This window comes from Nicotiana tabacum, chromosome 15, assembly GCF_000715075.1.
Source record: "Nicotiana tabacum cultivar K326 chromosome 15, ASM71507v2, whole genome shotgun sequence".
NCBI lineage: Eukaryota > Viridiplantae > Streptophyta > Magnoliopsida > Solanales > Solanaceae > Nicotiana > Nicotiana tabacum.
The window spans coordinates 50,435,800-50,442,167 of record NC_134094.1 but is presented as its reverse complement, the minus strand read 5'-3'; the positions used below and the strand labels follow the sequence as shown (position 1 = coordinate 50,442,167).

Here is a 6,368-nt window from a genome sequence, read left to right as displayed (position 1 = left end):
ATCTTAGAATGAATCCCCCACCATGGAGAAATCATCCATAAACACCTCCATAATGTCTTCAACCATATCAGTGAAAATGGCTAACATGCATCGCTGGAATATAGCCGGCGCATTGCAAAGTCCAAAAGGCATTCTCCGAAAGGTAAAGATGCCATACGGACAAGTGAAGGACGTTTTCTCTCTATCTTCAGGGGCTATTAAGATCTGGTTGTACCTCGAATATCCATCCAAGAAACAGAAGTGAGACCGCCCAGCTAACCTGTCCAACATTTGGTCAATGAAAGGCAAAGTGAAATGGTCCTTCTGGGTGGCTGTGTTCAATTTCTGATAGTCCATGCAAATTATCCACCCCGTGACTGTACGAGTCGAGATCAACTCGTTATTCTCATTTTGTACGACCGTCATTCCTCCCTTTTTCGGCACACACTGAACATGGTTGACCCAGTTGCTGTCAGAGATGGGGAAGATGATACCCTCATCCAGCCACTTGATCACTTCCTTCTTCACCACCTCTTTCATATTCGGGTTCAGCCGTCGTTGATGCTCTCTGGAAGGTTTGTGCCCCTCTTCTAAGAGAATCTTTTGCATACAAAAGGCTGGGCTGATACCCTTTTTGTCGGCCATGGTCCAACCAATGACAGTCTTACATTCTTGTAACACCTGCAAGAGTTGCTCTACCTGCACAACTAGCAAACCAGATGATATAATAACAGGAAAAGTAGAATTAGGCCCTAAGAAAGCGTACCTTAGAGTTGGAAGCGATTTCAGGTCCAACTGTGGTGGCTCCTCTATTGATGGTTTTGCAGGTGGTGTTGCTCTTTCTTCTAAGCGTAGGGGCTCGAACTGAGGTTCCCTTTTCCAGAACCCTTGACCCTCGAGAGCCATGACCTACTCCGCCAGCCCTTCACCATCCATCTCTTCCAAATTCATCAAACAAGCTTCTAGCGGATCCCCGACATTAAGGGTCTCATCCTCCTCTTGCAGTATCACATCCACGGCCTCCACTAGCGAGCAATTTGCAAATTCGCTGGGTCTCCTCATGGATTGTTGAACGTTGAATATTATTTCTTCATTGTTCAACCTCATTTTTAACTCTTCAGTCTCACAATCAATCAATGCTCTCCTAGTGGGTAAGAACAACCTTACCAGAATGATGGGTATCTCTTCATACACTTGACAGTCAAGAATAACAAAGTCTGCAAGGAATACAAATTTCCCCACTTGAACAAGCACATCATCAAGAATTCCTGTCGGTCTTTTGACTGTGCGATCAGCCAGTTGCAACAACATTGAGGTCGGTCTAGCTCTGCCAATGCCCAGTTTTGTATAGATTGCCAAGGGCATCAAGTTTATACTGGCCCCCAAGTCACACAATGCTTTAGCAAAAGCATAACTCCCAATGGTGTATGGAATAGTGAAACTACCTGGATCAGACACTTTTTAAGCCATATGTCTTGTCACTACCGCGCTGTAGGTCTGCGTCAGAGTTACAGTGGACAGGTCCTGGAAGTCAAATTTTTGCGACATCAGATCCTTCATCATTTTTGCATACCCTAGCATTTCCCTCAAAGCATCCATCAGTGGAATATTCAATTGAATTTGTCGAAGCATTTCCATGAATTTCCTGTATTGATCATCTTTCTTTTGCTTTGCCAATCTTTGAGGGAATGGTGCAGGAGTCAACCTCTGCCCACTGCTTGGTGTCGTTTCTTTGTTGGAAGCTTTTTCTACCACCTGTTCTGAGAGTTGTTCACCTTCCTTCTTCTTACCCTTGTCAACCTGTGCTTGTTCAATTACAACCTCGGTGAGCTCTGCTGACTCATCTGCCTCTAATGTAATTGGGGTAGTTGGCGTAGTCTCTCCCCTAGATTGAGCAACTTCTTGCTCTCTGTCTAAATCTCTTCCATTCCTGAGACTCACTGCCATTAGCTGATTTGGGTTCTGTTCCTTTGGGTTAATATTTGTATCTGCAAGAAATGTTCCTTGTGGGCGATTGTTCAAGGCCATAGACAACTGTCCCAATTGAGTTTTAATGTCTTTGATTGTCGAATCATGTGCTGCTAACTTTTCTTGCATCTTACCATTTATCCCAATGAGTTGTTGCAGCATGCCCCTGATTTCTGTCATGTTGCTATCCTGCTGTTGATGAGGTGGTTGGTAGGCCAACTGTTGCTGATGCTGCTGATTATAGCCCTGTTGCCTTTGATAAGACACGACTTGGCCTTGTGGTCGTGCGCTTCCTGGATTGGGGTTGTGTTGTGGCTGGTTTGGTCTTTACTGCTGGTTTGGTGCTGGTCCCCATTGCTGTCCACCTTGCCTCTGACCTCGAAAATTGTTGACATAATTCATGTCTTCTCTAAAGCCCTGGTTGTCGTTCTCTCCACTCCACGAGCACACATATGACTGGTTTATGCAAGGAGTGCACAAGCCTCCATTTGTTGTATCAACAATGTGCACTTGCTTTGTACCAATCTCATCAATTTTCTTTGTCAGTAAGCTCATCTGGGTCATGAGAGTGGCTATGTTCTCTGCATTGGAATTGCTTGGGTCAAGAGCAAAAGAATGCACTATTTGTGTAAGTGTCGTACCTCTAGTGATCCAGCCTGAATTTTGAACCATCTTGTTGAGAAGAATCTTGCACTCTGTGAACGTTTTGCTCAAAAATGCACCCCCAGCTGAAGCATCTACATTGGCCTTCAAACTGTCTGCCAAACCCATGTAGAATCTCTGTCCCAGCATCTGATCTGGAATGCCATGGTGTGGACACTTCACTAGCATACCCTTAAACCTCTCCCAGGTTTCTTGCAAGGTCTCAGTTGGTTTCTGCCTGAACTGCAATATCTCATCAATTTGCCTTGCAGTCTTGTTGGGAGGATAAAACTTGTTTAAGAACTGCTTGACTAATTCTTCCCAAGTAGCAATGGAGTTTATTGGGAGTGAATTCTACCAAGTTTGAGCCTCTCCAGTCACTGAGAATGGGAACAGTAATAGCTTAATTGCTTTAGGAATCACATTCGGCTGTCTTTGAGTCACACAAATTGATAGGAAGTTCTTCAGATGTTGTTGTGGGTCTTCGATGTATGACCCGGAGAACAGTCCCTTATTCTGCAACAGGTGCAGCATGTTGTTGGTAATCTGGAATGTCTCCGCTTGTATCTGAGGAACAGCAATGGCGGTGGCCAAGTTATCAGCAGTTGGTTGTGCCCAATCATAAAGAGCAACTTCCGGCACAAGAGGTGCTACCACTCCATTGTTTGGGTCAACACGATCATTCCGATTGTTTATGTTGACGTCGTCCACGTTGTCCTTTTCACTTTTGAGTTGGTCTTTTTGTTTTAACTGTTTATTCTTCTTGTTGGCCCGATTCAATGCCCTGAATGCTTTCTCGGGGTCTGAGAGTCCTTCAAAAAGTTCACCAGTCCTCAGAGAGCTTCTAGGTATACACCTGAGTCACAGAAGAGTTCAAATGTGAGAATTTCAATGGAAAATATTTTAACACCGTAGGAAATTGATCTAAACTAAGAATTATAGAAATTCTTCTAAGTTGTAATAAATAACACCGTTAGTTCCCCGGAGACGATGCCAAAATTTGATCACGCCCAACTATGCCTTGTAAAAAGGGACTAAGCGGTCGCTGCAAATATAATCCGGTTCAAGTCCGGAGTCGAATCCCACAGGGAACTAACCTATTTACCACAACTTTTAACAATACTAATGATAAGCTCAGACAACTTCCGGATGCAAGAATTTTAATGGAGTATAAGTGGAATTTATTTATCTAAGGAAAATGACAACAAAATTAGCAATAATCAAGAATAAGATTGAATTCAAAGGTAAAAAGGATCTAGGGCTATTGATTTCCCCAATTGTCGGACTAATTCCTGACACGTTAGCTATAATCTCGCCATAATACTCTATGAGGATTATGTGTTCAGGGCTACCGTAATTATCTCTCGATCAATTACGATAATTTACTAGAAGCATTCTCTCGAACTACTCTGGTTAACAATTTATGCAACTCAGAATTATCCCACCAAAGTTTCGTTATCTATAACCCCATTTTTAAATTCAAGTAATTAATCTCTTAACTTACTCGAAAGTAGTGTTGTTTAACAACAATCTAACCAAGTGTTCTTTCTCAAGCAACACAAAGTAACTAGACACGATTAATCAAGGGCCATTTCAATTAATCACAACACAACACATAGTTGAACAATCATAGAATAAGAACGGCTCAATTATATCTAAGCATAGTCAAAACTCTGTCCAATAATTGGTTCCATCAACCCTAGATGATGGGTTTAACTGCTCATACTAATGGATAAAAATTCACTATAACAATTCATAATCAACAATGGAAGTAAGAAGAAAAAGATGAAAACTCTTAGAAAATTCTCCGTCTTCTCTCTCTTGTTCTTGCCTCCAAAATCTCTTAAAAACAACTCCCTCTCTCTTCTGGGCGAATTAGGTTTCATATTGGTTTAGGTTAGTCGCCTTAGAAATTACATAATTGCCCTTGAGTTGTTGGCCTCCGTCCGCGGATTTCAGCCAGTGTTCTGCCTCCAATGCGTGGTCCAATTAGCGGTCAACTCCGCGGCCGCGCATCTGGAGGGGACCTCCCCGCTTGCTTTTCTCGCTCCTTTTCGACCGGACTAACCTTCGATTGGCCTTCCACATTCTATTTTGACTCCAAAACACTCTTCAGCTTTCTCCTAGCTCGGAGTGGCTCCTGCAACGCATAAAATTCTTAATTAGAGTATTTTGTTATCTTTTAGCACTTAAATATCAATAAAGTGCGGCTAATTTAGAGTATAGATAGTGTCTAAATTGCATAAATATAGCCTCCTATCAGATCGCTAGTTGACTTTTTGGCTAACGAGCATTAATGGTGGTTTCGAGACTTTGGATGGGTTCATTTGGTTGAATGGAACTTGTGTTCAAAGTTTGGTTGTAATCCGGAATATCTAAGGGGTCGTTTGGTAGGATACATTAGATAAAATAATACATGCATTAACTTTGTGTATTAATAATAGGCAATATACATAACTTACCCCTGAACTATGGACCAAATCCCTGTTACACACTTTTTATGGACGAAAATCATCTTACACACCCAACCTTTCCAGAGTGTGCCTAAAACACATCACTTTTACTACGTAGCAGACGCATGCATAACCAAAGAAATAAAGAGCGTGAAGACTTAGAAACAAAAATTTCAATCCTTGTTTAAGTGCCACGTGTCAAAATTTTAATTATTTTCTTTATTACTTAAATTATTTGGCCCCCAGAACCCCACCCCCTCGCTTCTCTTCTTCTTCCTCATACGCTGTCCCCCTTTTTCAACTTTTTTACACATAAATTTTACTCACACTTCCCACAATTGCTCCACCAGCTTGTCACCAAATATGATCCCGCTAGGACATCACAGAATAACCTCTTAGTATCTCATCTCTATTTCAACATCAGATTAAGTTTCATATTCGAATGACATAACACCTACATTTTTTAACTTTAACTAAGATTTGAGTTTTACTTCAATAAAAAATTAATTACTTTTCTTGGAAGTAATCTACAATAGAGTTTAAACATGTAATGTATCTGGAATTCGGTGGTTTGCTAGTCGGAGAAGTTGACTGCGAATTAGGCAGCCATAATATCTTTTCTAATTTGGAGTTGTGGGTCCTGATTTTCTTGTGTTAGATCTAAAATTAAAATAAAATATTTGGAACTAAATCTATTTGGGCTACTAAGTTTTAGTTTGAAATCGGAAGGTGGCAGTTCCGGTATTATTGGCAGCAATGGAGAGCGAGGGAGAACAGAAAGAAATGAAAAGAAGGGTGTAACTATAATTTTCTTGTCGGATATGAAAGATAAATGAATGTGGAGAACGGTGGCAGTGAATATATCTAATTTCATGGTTATGGGGTGTTCGACAAGATGAAATGAAAGGGGGTAATTTGCAGAGAAGAGAAAGAGATGAAATGAAAAAGATGGTTAAGGAGTGTAATTGTAATTTTATGTGGTTTATTTTTTTAATAAAAATAGTGACACATGTCATGACTTTATTGGTGCGTGACATTGCACATGTTTTGAAAAAACTAGTCAAAAAAGGTGGTGTGTCTTAGGCACACTCTGTAAAGGTTGGGTGTGTAAAGTAATTTTCCTCCGTAAAAAGTGTGTAACAGGGATTTGGTCCATAGTTCAGGGGGTAAGTTATGTATTTTGCCTTAATAATATCTTGTTTGGTACACTTTTTGAACCTATGCATTAGTATGCAAGCATTATTTATACACCTTATTTGGTATTATCCTATGCATAACTAATGTATAAAAAATCATGGTATTAACAATGCAATGGGTTTTAAAGCA

The 6,368-nt window shown here is 40.7% G+C and overlaps 1 non-coding gene across 1 annotated transcript; it reads left to right on the top strand.

The window, feature by feature from the left end:
• Positions 1-2,749: 2,749 nt before the first annotated feature.
• On the top strand, positions 2,750-2,856 carry LOC142170029 (small nucleolar RNA R71). Its single transcript, XR_012699648.1, has one exon. It is a non-coding gene; the product is annotated as a small nucleolar RNA R71 (small nucleolar RNA).
• Positions 2,857-6,368: the final 3,512 nt, after the last annotated feature.